Source organism: Mus musculus, chromosome 17 (assembly GCF_000001635.26).
Source record: "Mus musculus strain C57BL/6J chromosome 17, GRCm38.p6 C57BL/6J".
Lineage (NCBI taxonomy): Eukaryota > Metazoa > Chordata > Mammalia > Rodentia > Muridae > Mus > Mus musculus.
In genome coordinates this window covers 32,641,519-32,657,795 of record NC_000083.6, presented here as the reverse complement: position 1 = coordinate 32,657,795, position 16,277 = coordinate 32,641,519, and the positions used below count along the sequence as shown (strand labels likewise).

Sequence of the window (16,277 nt, the reverse complement as noted above, 5' to 3'; positions counted from 1 at the left end):
TATTTTGTGTTCCCCAGAGGTCAAACTCTTCTTTTGGAGGTGACCCTAAGACTCAACTCTCAACTGCCATGCATCTCTTTGGAAGGCAATCCCAAGAAACAACAGCAGCACTGTGAAGAACTGGAATGGGAAGAGGAGACAGGAGTCAAAAGCTGCTTGCTGAGGGAGGTGTGCACCATGATCGTTGGGGCTCAGCTTGATGGAAGATGGGGCTCTTGGAGACACAGTACTGAGCATGCTTCTTAGGCATCCCACCCAGACCAAAGGAACATGGACGTTTATCTGCCCATACCTACCCCCTTAGAATTTGGAATGTGTAGGCATGTTACTGTGCGCTGTGTAATTCAATCTTGATTTCTATGCCCCCATATCTGGTTGCAGTCTGTATTCTAACTATCTCCTGTCTCAATGTTGTAAAAACATTGCTCCTGAATTATTCCCCGATTTGTCAATAAAATCTGATGAATAACTGGTCAGGGGAGAGGATAGGGCAGGACTTCCTTCCAGGAAATGGGGCAGGAGAGAGAAAAAAATGAGAATTAGTCACAGGGAAAGAATCCAGGAGAGACCACAAGAAAACAGCTGGAGCAGAGAAAGCCATAAGATTCGAGCATCTCAGGGATGTGGGCTAGGAAGTAGCCAGAGTAGCTTAGAGGATTAAAATAGAGTAATACTGCTCAGTTGTTCTGCCCTTAAAGTTTAATAAATTGCAATAGTCCAGTCTCACTTCTTTGGGAGCTAGCTGGATAAGCGGAAAACAGTAACACACTTTTTAAAAAGCCACTAACATGAACTACTCCAAAGATAGTGTTCATGTGGAATGTGGAGATTGCACTGCAAAAACCTGGACTAGGAACAAGGCCAGAAGGCTCCAACAGCAGCTCCAGTGATACACACAGCCCCGTGTGGACAATTCTAGTCCACACACACACACAGCACACACACACAACACACATAAAATCTCCCCAGAGCTATACACAATTACCTCCCCTCACGCACATATAACACACATATCCACACAAATGCACACAGTCAACATATACTCATACATACAAACACATATAGTCTTTCACATTGAACTACTAATAAGAGTTCTTAAGGAAATACTATTTTCTTATAAATTATTAATATAATTGAGGCACTGTGTTATTTCCTTATATTAGTATTATTGTTATTCCCAATCCTCTCCAGAAAAATGGAACCTCCGTTCCACCCACAGACCAACATGTCCCACAGCAGATAGTGACAGGCGGACCTGGGCTTGTTTTAAAAATTACTCAGGCAGCTGTATCACAGCTTCAGGGACCCACAGGTCCATATTTCTCTACTCTCTGTACATTCATCACCCCAATTCTAAGCATCCTCCCAATTTCAAAGTCTGTTCAGGACAGGAAAAGGAACATCTAGAACCCTCAAATATCCATTACTCTACAAAGTATCTTGCTCTTGGGTGCACCCCAATAAAACCAAACTTGCTTTAAATTTGGCTCAAAATCGTGGTAGTTTCTTATTCTCACCTGGTGGGATTAACAGGGCAACCAACTTTGTTTACAGAACTACTGTTGTACATATGACTTCACATCAACCATGACCTCGTGCACAAGAACAATAATCTTAACAGATGGGGGTGGGACCTACAGATGGGGGAGGGACCTACAGACTCCCACCCCTTAGCCAAGAAGCTATTGGCAGTTGAAGACCACTGTGAAAGAGAAAGTCCATTTTCTTCAGAAATGGGGTCCTAAAAGTCTACCCATGTACCATAGTAGATTGCACTACACCTCTGCATTTACAACCAAAATTAAGCAGGCTCAGTGGGTTTAAAGAAAACTATATGAGAGGAGAAACTGGGGGAGGTATAGGGGAGAAATTGGAGGGAAGAGAATGTAGGTGGCTTTTTGAAAATACATATGTATATACATATTAAATTCTCAAACAATAAAGAGAAAGTGCTTTGTTTTTAAGAGAGACCAAGGAGAGGTTCTTTTTTTGTGTGAATATGATTGGTAGACATTCTATTCCAAAGGCAACTGTTTACTAACAGGGTACAAAACTTACCTGTAGAAGTTGTGGATTGGAAGCTTTGCCAAGGACCTCACCTAGTAACACCCAGAGGACTGAAGTATTACACATTCGGATTAGAGACTAAAACCCACCTGCTCAGATTTCTGGGTTCTTATTTCCCGGAACAAAGAATTGGACCTGGGACATATGGTTGGTAAGGCAGAAAATACAGATAATCTATTCAGAAATAGAACACTACTGATGTGGATGTGGGCCAGAGAGCTCAAGAGTTAGACATGCCTTGTGCTAGGAGGTGGTGAGCCATTACGGGACATTTACATAGATTTCCCTCTCAAGATTCATGTTTTCTTTTTGATTACCCAGAAAAAGTTTGCTCCATCTCCTCATCTTAAAAAACAAACAACAAACCTTTTACATGTAATTTATTTTTATTTAAGTTTTCCTTTAATCTGGAGACATTCATATATGTGTATAATGAAACATGATCATGTCTACCTCTTCCAACCCCCTCCACCTATTCCTTCCAACTTGCTCCATCTATACCACCTACACATCTAATGGGCCTCTACATTTCAAGTGCAGGGCTTTAGAAGTGTGCCACCACTCCCAGCTTTAAAAAAAAAAATTAAATAAATCTGTCACCCTGACTTTAGCTCAGAGGGTTTTTCTATTTCCCTTAGTTTAGTCATGGCAGATATTTTTGCTAGGTATATTAGTCAGATTAATAGCTGTGGTCCTTTGAGGCTGGTGTATAAGGGTGCAAATCTTTATCCCCAGACAACCCATGAACAGGAACCACTCACTGAAATAGCAGGCTCCCAGATAGCTAGGTTCCCCTTGGTATCTTTCAAGATCTTTCCCCAGCTTCTATAAGGTTTAGAGTTGCTGTCCCGTGAGCATGCCTTCTCTGCTCCTGAGGATATTCTGAACCAGTGTCTGGGGCTGACTCTTGCTCCAAGTCTCCATCTGGATCTGACTCTCATTCTGGCTCCTGCTCTAGATCATGCTGTGGCTCTGGATCATACCGTGGGAATCATTGTATAGCAGGATTTCCAATCCAAGAAAAAGGACCCCTAAGCTTCTTTTACCAGGAAGAAGTTTATTAGGTCAGCAGGCTTCTGACAGACAGCTAGAGTCTCAAATGTAGTAGGGTAGAGATGTTTATATATTTATATATACTTTATATATTTTCAATTTTTACTCCTATATAGAGCTACATATATGGCTATATACATTCTGATTAGCTGTGTCAAGCTACCAGGCAGTCAAGACTAGAAAGAGAAGATAGAGGGGAAGGAAGGGGTTGCGGGAGATTTGGTCAGGCATGTCTACACTGGGGTGCTAACCAACTAGCATGTGCACAGACATGTTTGTGAACATGCTTTGTGTCTGTTTTTTCTTTCTCTTAGTTCTCAGTGTACCAGCTGTTAAGCATGTTCTTACCTTTTGAGGTAAGATTCTGGTACGTTTGCATCGAGTGAACACTTGGCCCCATGTTTGGTGTTCCCTCACATTAGACTGGATTGATTTAGGCGCTGCACCAGATTCAGTCCTAGAGACAATTAGTGCTGATTTTATGATTGAGCAGCCAGAGCAGGTAACTCTCCTGGGTATGCATGACACAAAGTTTCAAGGTGTGACAGTAGCCTGGGGTTAGACAGGGAAAGTGTAGCATAGATCTTTGACCGACTCAGAACTGGTACAAAGTCCTATGTACTGCAATAAAGAGCCTGCAGCCACACCGGGACCCATAGCACCAGTGTTATAATTTGAATCTGAAATGCCCAATAGGCTCATGATTTGAACACTTGGTGTCCAGCTTTTGGTACTATATTGAAGACAATGGATCTGTTAGTACATGGGACCTGGCTGGTAACCGTAGGTAACAAATCACCAGCCTTCAGAGACTATGCTTGATTTCGCTTCCAGAGCAGGTCTCAACTTCCATGCAGACTATATTAATTATATACCTCTTGTTCCCATTTCATGCCTTCCCCACAATGATAGACTACAATCATGTCAAGTGAGTCCTTCAAATACTTGTCAGGTGTTTGGTAGCAACAATGTGAAACCAAATTGATACAGAGCTCCAGTGAACATTCCTTTGCACATCTATGCTCAGGCATCCATTTTCATGGTGGTGAACACATACCCCATGAACCTGTAAGATCATGTAAAAATGTGGGTCTGCTTCTCGTAGGAACTGGTAAACTGCCTTCCACACAACTACACCATTCTTTATTCCTACCAAGAACGTACAAAGGGCCCAATAACTCCACATCCATCCTCATCAAGACGAGAGAAGAATTTTACGAAATTAAAATGGAAGGTCAAAGGTAGAAACACAGTGCAGCTAAGGATTTGCCTCCAAGAATCAGAGCCTCAACCTTGTCCTTCATCCCAGCCCCTATCCTGCTAAGACGCCTCCCTCTGGTTTCTTATAGCCCAGAGAATAAGTACAGCTTGGATGGAGGAGAAGTCATTTCCCTCCTAGAGACTTGTGGCCAGCCAAAAACTGTAAGGTGTCCTTGGCACCAACCAGTCTCCTCCCAAGTTATTTCCTGTCCTACGGGCACCTTTGGGAATGATCCAGCCATCTGGCAGCACAACATCCTAAATGCAGTAGTAGGAAATTAATAAGTCTGGGGGATGCAGCCACAAACTGATGCACATGGTCAGGAAGGGCAGCTGGCTCATGTCATCCTTAAGGAACACACCACACAATTGTCCAGGAGCAAAACAGAGGCTGCCAGTCCATGTAGATCAGCAAACTCAGGGGTCAGAAGTATCAACTATGTAAGAATTAGAAAAGCAGAGAAGGGTGGGGGGCTTCAGGATGGCCCAACAGTTAAGAGCACTGGCTGCTCTTGAAGCAGACCCAGGTTTGGCTACCAGAACCCACACAATGGCTCAAAACCATCAATAGCTACAGTTCCAGGGTATCTGACATTGTCTTCTGACCTCTCTAAATACCATACATGCACATGGTATACATATATGCAGGTAAACACTATTACATATAAAATACATGAATCTAGGAAAGTGAAGGATTGGTAAAGTGTCCTGAATGAGTGTCTCCCACCTGTTTGAGAGTTTCTGGAAGGCAGTCCTGGCCTGAGCCCATCTCAGGTCTCTGGAGCCCAGATGAGGCTCTGACACAAAACTGAGGAAGGAAGATAGTTGACAAGGTTTGGATGGATGGATGGATGGATGGATGGATGGATGGATGGATGGATGGATGGATGGTGAATGGATGACCCAGGGGAACTGGACAGCACATAGATCACCACCCATGTGTCCCTGCAAATCCCTAGACCTGGTGGTAGAATAAGAGCTAAGATGCATGAGAAGAGCAAGCACCCAGGAAAGGAAAACGTGCTGCCAGGAAAAGGGTAGAAAGAGTGCACTCTCCGAGCAAGTACAGACATGGTTGCAGTTCTCTCAGCAGCACAGATCTTTCTCTCATAGCCTTTCCCTTGCTGGTCAGGCTGAGCAGCTCCTCTGCTTACTGAACAAGAATGGAAGAATTATCAAAAAGAACTTCTCTTCCCCATCTGGGGAGCAGAGCCAAGGAGAAAGGCCATAGAACAGACCACAAGAACTACCCAAACGGCCCCAGTTCCAAGGGCTCCAGACTCCAAAGTTCACCGAACTCTTATGTTGGGCCCTGTTCATTAAGGTCAAAGTATGACATTACCAGAAAGCCCTGAGCTCAGAGCGAAATGGTGGACTTCTTTTACCAGCAGGGCTTCTCCTTCTCTGACTTTGTCTGGGAGCCCAAAACCTCCAAACCTGCAGAATGTCACATGGTGTTTTAGTAAGGGTTTCCATTGCTATGAAAATACCATGACCAAGACAACTCTTATAAAGGACATTTAATTGGGGCTGGCTTACAGGTTCAGTGTTTCAGACCATTAACAACATGGCAGGAAGCATGGCAGCATCCAGGCAGACATAGTGCTGGAGAAGGAGCTGAGAGTTCTGCATCTTGTTCTGAAGGCAGCTAGGAGGAGGGTTTGAAACCCCAACCCCACAGTGACACACTTCCTCCAACAAGTCCACACCTCCTAATAGGGACAAGAATATTTAAACCACCATACATAGCCTTGATGAAATTACAGCTTCAGGTTCCTTTCTGCCAAAAAGAAACCTGTTCTGCAAGTACCTGAGATTCCTAGAATACCTTCCCATACTAACAAGGCCTCTCTAGCCCCTTAGCCTTCAGCCAATGATCTTTGTTTCAGTACCTTACCTTTCAACCAATGACTTTTGCCTATACTGGTTATCCCTACCCACTTCCCCAAAACTATATAACCCTTGATTCATACCAAATAAAATTGACCTGTCTCCCCATATTCACAGGCCATCTGAAAACCCTGTTCATCAACTCTGTTCCTTTCATCCTCATAGGCTGGTGGTTAACGGCCCCTTTTACACATCTCCCTGACACCATAAGCAAGGTCCCCATTCCACATACTTCATGGTAGCTACTTGGTCTATTGATTTGTTCCTGAATAAATATTTCCATGTTTCTGTGTGAGAAAGTTTTTGGTTTTGTTGTTGTTGTTTTTGTTTTGTTTTGTTTGTTTGATTGTTTTTTTTTTTTTAAGAAACTGGTTAGCAATCTGACATATAAGATGAATTCATGACAATTTGCCTCAGAAGTTAGAGGTAAAGAGCTACAAAGACCTCTGCTCTCATTCTAATGTGCTAGATCCAGGGAGTCTTATGTCTTTGGAGTCATTGAGGTTGCAAGTATATAGACTTCTCCTTTATCATGAAAAGAACTTGTTTAACTCTAGAACAAAGTCTTCTCTCTCTCCCTCCATCACTCTCTCCCTCTCTTATCTCTGTATCCCTTGCTCCTTCCCTCCCTCTTTGGTCTCTCTTTACTTCATTGAGAGGAACTAAATAAGGGCATACCTGTTACTCTGTATAAGCCACAAGAGAAGATTCTGGTCTTTTTCATGCTATATAAACTCTGTTGCATGTACAGGTAGTACTTTATAGTCTGGAAATTGTGTGTAGACAATAGGGAAATCATTACTACAGTCCCATTTTAGCTATGCCTACTGCCATGACTAAAGGGACTGCTCTGAGCATGGATTTGGTGAAGTGGTTAGCATAGGCATGGATAGATATAACTGCCGCACAATAATATATACTTGGAAAACCTTCAGGTTCCTCAAAGTTTCAGACTTGGCTGTCTTCTGTTCCTAGTCTCTCTATGCCTAATGCGTCTAGCATGTCCAATCACATGGACATGCATGCTCCACAACACCAAGTTATTAGACCTGACATTTGGTGTCAATATTCATTCCACCCCTTGAGAAACCCATCTTGGTCAACAGCAGCACAGCAATGAAGTTCAAAGGCTTGAACTTGACCTTATCTTTAAAGAAGCCATCCAAACCCTGCCTGGAAAGGATGTGACCCCTCTCCTGGGATGACAGCATCATCGAGGCCATGCATCATGCTGCAGGCTTTACAGCAGCACATCCCATCTGGGGTGAGATGGCCCAGCAGGTCCATGTGTAGCAGGGGCTCTTTGTTTCTTCTAGATATTAGCATGCTAAGCTCCATGATGGCTTCCTGCAGGATTTAGTTAGAGAGGAGGGAAGGATTTAACATATGTAAATCCCAAGGACCACCTCCAGCTGGCAGCCAGCAACTCGATGCCTCAGACACAGAAGAGCTAGATGGTCACATAGATGCAGTATGGAATGGGGAATAAGACCTCTCTCCATAGTGTCCTCTTCATTGCATCTTTGAGCTGATTCCACTTCTGTGAACCCAGATCAGTGTGGACAGCAGACTCCTGTCCTTCCTCTACTACCCATGATGTAGACTTCCCTGAAACTCCCACCCAGCTGGACATCATTCTCTTTCTGCAAGTTAACACTCAGCTCCCTCCAAGATGTCCCTGAATTGAGTGTCGACTGATCTAGGATCTGTAGGACAATCAGGCACCATGAGATTTTTTTAGCCTCCTCTCTCACTTGCTCCTGGCTGCCGGCTCCTTGCCAACAGGTCCAGGCAAGAGGAGAGAGGTACAGTTCTTCCTGGGGACTCTCTGGGGCTGAGCAGGATGGTGAGTGTCGAAGGTCCAAAAGAAACACACCCGGGCTGGGAGTCTGTCAAAGCAGGAACTCAACTTTATGGCATCAGCCACTCACTTATATAAGTTTGGAACATAGGAAGGGGGATTTTTGGTGGGGTAAGATGACAGAAGGCAGGGAAGGGTGATGGAGTGACTGACAGGGCCAAAGGCAAAGTTCTACATCAGCAACAGCAGGGCAAAGGAAGGGCCAAACAGGTCTTGCTGAGTTACCCTGATTCAGAAGTGACTGAGACAGGTCTCAAAACTCGAGCCAGGCTCAGGTTTGTCCTCAAGGCCCAAACCAGAGCCAAAATGGGGCCCAACACCTAGCTAAGATATACTGCCTTTCCACGGGCCCAATAGCAAAGGATCCAGCTGTCCTATTTGCCTTAGTTGTCAACTTGACACAGCCTACAGTCATCTGACAGGACAGCCTTGATTGAAGAATTGCCTAAATCATGACTGGAGGGGATTGTCTTGATTTGTAATTGATGCAGGAGGGCCTAACCCATTGGGCAGCCATCTCTAGACAGTTGGCCCTGTACTGTATACGAAAGCCAGCTAGGCACAGCCCTGTGATTCTGCCTGAGTTCCTTCTCTTACTTCTGTCAATTATGGACTGTGACCTAGAAGTGTAAGATATGATGACCCTTTACTCTCCAAGGTTGGTTTTGGTCATAGCATTCAACACAGTGACAGAAGGAAACCAGAACACCAGCCTACCACTGACTGAAGTCTCTAAAATCAGTAGCCACACTAATCCTTTTCTCATCTTAAGTACTTTGTCACACTGTGGAAACAGGCCTAACAAGAGCTCAGGCACCTTCACCTCAGGAACCTCAGGAGCCACCATTTTGCCTACCTCTCACTGTCCTAGTGATCAAATCACTGCTGGTCTCTCTTTTTCCACTCCTTTGCTTACTCCCCACTGCCTGTCCCACAGGCTCTGCTGATCTACATACTGTATCTGTATGCAAACAACTCTATCTCAAAGAAAGATCTCTCTCTCTCTCTCTCTCTCTCTCTCTCTCTCTCTCTCTCTCTCTCTCTCCCCCTCCTCCTAGGTGATTCACTGACAGTTCTGATCCACCTCCTTCAGGAAGGCTCTCTAATCACTCTGTCCAGTCCTTCCTCCTTTGCTTCCATGGCCCAGGTTCCCAAGCCCAAGTCTTGACAGTTGCTGTCAAAGCTGAAGATACATTTCTGAAAGTTGCCCAGGGTCATGAGGATGACATGGTCAGATATATTCAGGTGGGTTACCCTCAAGAGATCAAACATTGGACTGGTCATTCGCCTGGCCAAAGAGAGGGGCATGGCCAGTGTTTGGTCTTAGTCCTCAATTCCCTACTCACTCTCAAACACCTGGACCCCCACAGAACCAGCTTCTTCATCCATTCTCTGTTGGCAACCACCTGAAAGGTTATTTTGCATGAGAACAGACATTGTAGGGGACTTTTATGCACGATGTTGGTGCTGTCATTGAAAATCTTCACATAGAGCTTCAGGATGTTGAAATGGAAGGCAGGTGTCAGCATGTGACAGTGATGGCTCCACTTGTCACCAGCACTCACCATCTTCTGATGAGACAGCTAAAGAAATGTGTGAGGACAGTGTCTTCCCCTAACCCCCATTGGTGTCCATTGCTTATGGATACTCTGGATACCCTAGGCATACTCACCTAGTCAGAAAACTGTAGAAGATCACACCTTTCAGCACCACAGCAGCTGACATGAACAAAGACCACTGTGGGACATAGAGAGTCTGGGGACAAATTGTGAGAGTGGATGAAGTCCATCAGCCATGAGTCTGCATTTCCCCTCCAAACTCAAAATGGCTGGAAGGGAACGAGGAACTGAAGAAGTAGTAAGGGGGAGCTAAATGAGAGGGGCCAGACAAGGCAACAACAAGTAGGGCAAAGGTACACCCTGACCTGGTACATCATGCTCTAACATGCCTTCACATGGCTTCTACATAGACCAACATGTCTACTGTACTTGAATCAATAACAACACTCTATAGGCTTTTACAAGGACCTATTGCCCCTCTGACTACCCTAAAAATCACTTACATCTCCTAATAAAGATGTGGAAAACATGTCATGAACACATAAGAGATAGCATGACATGACCCAGCCTCAACACACATGACTTGCCCAGCCATGACACCACATTCCATGACATGGTCCAGATATGGTCTGAGAGATCTCAGTGTACCCCAGAGACAGACTTCTGATAAGATATGAAAAGTATCTCATAAGTTTATTGTCAGTGTGCACATCTATAATATGTAATCAAGAAGTTGCAACAGGAGAATTGAGAGTTTAAGGCCAGCCTGGGTTAAGTAGCAAGACCCTGTTTTTAAAAAACTGTCCATCAATATGCTATATATAGCCCAAGTATAACCATACTGGACCCTGATATCACCTGGATTTACTTAAAATCCTTCTCTAAACAATACTCAGAAAAGGTCTGTCACTTCTCAGAGGGACCCTGGGTCTCACACTTTAAAGCAAGCCCCAAAGAGAAGCCAGATATAACAAACAAGAAAGACAATCCGAACACCTGCTCAAATAGCACCTGTCATGCTCAGATGTCAAGGCTGCCATCTTAGCCAAGGCATGACCTTTTCCATATCATCCCCAGTACAACATATACCAGGTATATAAGGGGCCCACAAGTACAAGTAAATGTGACCTTACAGAGTGTGGTCACACAGAAGACATCATCAGAATTATGCTCCTGACAAGCTACAAGACCAGAGGTAAATGGGTAATGTTCAGGTATAACAGATTCAGCGGCATAACCAGCATGGCCAGTCTGTCCTGCTCTTGGGGCACATGAGCAGATAGAAGCACAAACACTTCAGAGGTGGACAAGCAGGGGCTGGTGCAGCGTCGAACTGGAGCAGAGTTTAGTGAAGATAGTGTGCAAGACTGAAATGAACCCATGTCACAGAAACCCCTACCCATCCACAGAAAATTTTAGTAATTCTATCCAGCACCTCTTCACGTTCCATACTGACCCCTGCCAGAGCTCCCACCTAGCATCCCTGCTATACAACAGTGTAGTCTCAGTTACCACAACAAAAAGTCGTCCCAACTTGAATCTAAAACAACATATTAACCTGGGTTCTCCTCTATCCTATCTTCCCAAAAAGGAATCGGAGTCTGGAGGATGCAGACGTTTGCCCATCATTTCCCATAAGGCATGCGGGGGACTAGGAAATCCATGGCCTGAGTTCTCCATCCAACTGTCTTGTACCCCCAAGAAATAGCACTGCGAAGATTGCACTTGTGAAGATTGGGCAGTCGAAGTCACAGACACGAAATGAGGAATTTGTCTTGTGAATCAGGCCAGAATAATCAACTGAACCACAGAAACCTGGGGAAGGGGGTGGGGAGTTCTCCCATAGAGTTGAACTTCTGGGACTCATTTCAGTATAAAGAAAGATATACCTTGAATGAACAGTGATGCAGAGGAAGGTAAGAGTGAAAGAAAATTGATCCCGGCAATATGGTTTGAGAGATGGATCCAGTTGTGCCTGTAGATGGATCTCCATACTTTCTACAGCCAAGAGATTCCCCTTTTGTCTCTAGACCACATGAAGTTGAGTTTCTACCATTTACAACTGAAAAATAATCTGGCATCCAAAGAGGGCTGGGGACCTGCCTTTTTAGGTGTCAGAGCCATGGTCTTTTGAGGACACTAACCCTTCCCAAGACAGAAAATGTAACAGCAGGAGAAAGGGATCCTGCCACACTGTGATGTCTTAGAAGAGATTCCTGATCAGCACAGCAATGAACATAAGTTTACCACATTATAGAAGAACAGAAAGATCAACGCAGCAGAATTGGGTGGCATTGAAATAGCAGTCCAGATCTTTTACTAGCCACAAGCCTTCTCATTCCTGTGGTCCTGAGGATGGCTCTGCTGATGCCAGGCCTGGGTCTCAGCTGCTTCTGATGTCCATGAGCCATCTTCCCCTGCCTTCAACATTCCTGCACATGGCTCAAGCACCTCCTCCTACAAGAACCCTCTAAACACAGCCTAGCCGAGAATGTACTTCTCAGCTCAGCTGTGAAGGAAAATGTGCTGCCTGTTGAGTTTCCGAGGCCAAGGAAAGGGCTAAGAACCACCAGGATCCAAAAGAACTGAAGATCCAGGTGGGAACAGCATGACAGTAGAGGAAGAGAGTAACATGGGAGCTGGTAACATCACGGAGAGAAGGAGAGGAAGCTGAGAGAGAGAGAGGAGGAGGAGGAAAAGGACTGGACTACTATGGGGGCCTCACAGAAACACGGGGGTGGGATTCCCATGCCACAGTCACACCATCAGCTTGCATGGGTATCTACAGATTTGGCAATGCCAGGGTGGCATGGTTTGAGAATGGAAACCAATGGGATCATTCATAGTATAAAGCCCTAGGGATAGTTTCCCTACCAGTTTAGTAACATCCTTCGTGCCCTCCTCTGAGGAACTTGGAAAAAAAAAAAAAAAAAACAGTTACTTCCAGGTTCACTTAATGAATCAATTTGGGTGAACTAAGAGATGCTCAGGAAGCTAATACAACATGATGTCTGGGTGTCTGAAGCTTTTGCATCAATAGACAGAGTCAAGATGTCCCACCCTTCACGGTGTGGGTGGCACCATCCAACCCACTGAGAATCCCCATAGAATAATAGATAGAGGGAGGGAAATTTTGCTCAGACGTCCTGAGCCGAGACATCCATCTTCTCCTGCCATCCAACACTGTAACTTCAGGTCCTTGAGGCACAGGAATCCAACACTTACATGTGAGCCTTCATGCATCCCTGGATTCCCACTCCTTCCGAGACTGAATTGATCACATCCAAGTTTCCTCACAGATTGTACACTGAGGGACCCCTCAGTCTACATAAGTACATAAGCCAGCTCCCATGATGCAATATAATGTACCATTCTGCCTCTCTTCTCCTCCATTCTACATATGTGCATAGATATGTATGAGTATGTGTACATGACTCTATGTACACAATCATTTTATGTTGATGCTTTCATCAAAAGCAGACTGCACAAATGACCTTGATCACCAGGTTGCTATGGAGCCAGAGAATTCCTGTTTTCTATTCTATTTACTATGCTCTTCTAAATGTACATAAATGTATGAGAACATACCATGATGTAGTGGGAACAACAGTTAGGTAAGACACATCTTAAGTCTGCATTAAGCTTTGCCATGTAGGTTTGTGTGTCAGTAGACTCTGATGTCAGCACAATGATAAGATTACCTCTAGTTAAATTTCTCAGAATGTGTCCTTATCACTATTTGATGTATGGCTCCATGTGAGTGTGTGTAAGTATACATGTGTGCTCAGGTATGTGCATGTGTGTATGTGAGAGAGCATGTGTATGCATATGCAATTGAGACAAGGTGGTAGTGTGTGGGTGTAAATCATTGGTTCTTTCCTCTGGAAAACTCTAAGACAGTGTCTTAGGGGGCACCAGAAGATCTGTCCTGCAGGCTCTAGAAATGACACAGCCTCTCAAGTGAACCTGTGTCTGGATTTTGCAAGGGTGAAAGGAATCACAGCGCCCCCCCCCCCCATTCTTGTCTGAGTTCCACATGTTTATCCAAGCCCAGTAGATAAATTATTCCGACTTCCTACAACACTCTGGCAGGTTCACACCAGGAACCTCCAGTTCTTCCCTTGGGCAAAGGACCACACACCAGGAACCTTTCAGCCTTGGCAGGTTCCAGGGGAGTAGAAGTGACCTCTACATCTCTATTAGGGTGGCAGCTCCCACTCACTAGCACTGGTTGCCCACCACCCTCAGACAGAGCATCCTGAACCTCTGGACACAGCCCACACAGCACCATTTGCAAATGGCTAAGCCATCTAAGTGGGAAGGCAAATGTAAATCAAAATCCAAAGGGTGGGGTCAAGGAAGGTTCAAGGGAGGGTGAGGGACAGCTTTTACCCAGGTAGCAATGTGTGGGAAGCCACATGTGCCGTTGCAGAGTGGCACTGACTACTGCTGGCCACCACGCATAAGTTTGGACAAACAACCAATGTGTACATATGCAGTAAAGTTTTTTGCAAAGACACTGCCTGGCCCGGGCATGATAATGAGGCTTTGAGAGTATAACCATTCAGATGTGAGACATGCAAATGAGGTATGATAATGAGGCTCTGTGAGGTACAGAGAGAGAGAGAGTAACCAATCAGATGAGGAACATGCAAATGAGGCGTAGTGCATAACCAATCCGGGTGTGAGACACGCCTCTCCTAGGCCTATAAAAGCAGCACCAGTTCTGGGCTCCGGGTCTTTTCACCTCTGCAATCAAGCTCTCCCAATAAACATGTGCAGAAGGATCCTGTTGCAGCGTCGTTCTTGCTGGTCGAGTCCGGTGCGCGTTAGAGCAATGCAGGACCCACTGTCTATCTTAGGGAAGGAAAGCATGACAAGGAGAAAGCGGCCCAGGGAGGGGCAGTGGGAAGTCAGCCTGCAGCTCTGCTGTAGCCCAGCTGAGCCCCATCTATGTGCAGAGATCAAAGATCAATACTAGTAGAAGAATCAAAATAGTATAATATCAGAGACCGGCTTACATTAAAATAATATAAGATAAAACAAAAAATAAAAAAAGGTCCTGGACTTCCTGTCAGGAAGCCTGAAGTCAGCAGATACCAAGGAACTGCCAGGGGTCTTCACTCTGTATATCCTACCCGGAGAACATCTCGGTGTCTTCCAGTGTGAAGAAGATAGTTGTAAACGCCAGCACAAACTAGGGGTGGGGAGCACAGGGAGGTGAAAACAAAAGGCATCCCCAAGATCACCAACTAACCCACCCCATCATTCTGAGCCTCATTTCTGCCCCTTAAAAAAAACCATCCACCTTGACACTCTCACCCATTTGGACACCATACTTACCATGCTCACATGGCCCATAAGCCAGTTCCATTTGGGGATGTGAGGATAATTCCCATAGGCAGCATAGACCTGGATCAGAATGTGAGCCCCAACCAGCATCAGAAACTGTGCTGACTTCAGGCTTCCTGACAGGAAGTCCAGGACCTTTTTTTATTTTTTGTTTTATCTTATATTATTCTAATGTAAGCCGGTCTCTGATATTATACTATTTTGATTCTTCTACTAGTATTGATCTTTGATCTCTGCACATAGATGGGGCTCAGCTGGGCTACAGCAGAGCTGATGCCACCTTACGCCCCAGTTCCAGCTCTGCTGTGGCATCTTGCTGGGAAGATACACAGAGCATGAGTTCCTAAGCCAAAGAAGTAGATAAGGACCTCCAGAGACTCTAAACAGTGAAGAAGCCTGTGAAGCCTGAAAGCAGACCAAGGAGTAAGAAGGAGACATAATGAAACTCAGGCGAAGAGGCAGCAGGAGGAGGAAGAGGAGGAGGAGGAGCACTAAGGTGAGATAAACACTAAATGGGGGAGAGGAGGGAAGAGGAAGGAATGACTGGTCAGAATCAAGACCTCCCTAAATTACATAGAAGTTACTAGGGGTTCAGTTATTCAAAAACATTTGTCTCGGTGGTTGCCTGGTTCCCTGCTGCTGCCATGCCTGGTCAGCTGGCTTCCTCACCTGTCTAGACTAGGATGGGCCAGTCCTACCACCTCTAGGCTGGCACTTTCTCTCGAGTAACAATCCAGTATAACTTTCCCCTCTTCCTCTGGAATTCTTTTATCACTGATTCCTGACTTGAAGGATGCTGTAAAAGGCTGGATTTGGCTGGCTCAATTCATGCCAAGCTCTTGATGCTCTTTCTGTGACTAGGAAAGTGGCCAAGATTGAGGCAGAGCTAGCCTGGCACAGAGAGGAAACAGGGAAGGCTTACCCAGCATGTGTGCCTGGACCTTGAGTTTGGATCCTTTCCAGTGGAACTTAGGTCACTCCAAGATATGTGTTTCCAGCACCCCTGTTCCATCTAAGGACATGGTATACTAAGCAAAGGGGTGACTTGGGAATCTGCAGGCTAGGAGATCAGAATCTGGCCAACCTGGTCCCCAATCATCTCCTGAGCTCTTCTCTAAACAGGCTGGGCACCATGCCTGCCTAGATGCTGCCATGCCTTGATGATACTGGACTGAATCTCTGAACCTGTAAACCAGCCCCAACCAAATGTTATTTTTATAAGAGTTGCCTTGGTC

The 16,277-nt window shown here is 45.2% G+C and overlaps 1 pseudogene; it reads right to left on the bottom strand.

Moving 5' to 3' along the window:
* Cyp4f38-ps (cytochrome P450, family 4, subfamily f, member 38, pseudogene) lies at window positions 4,603–15,135 on the bottom strand (annotated as a pseudogene).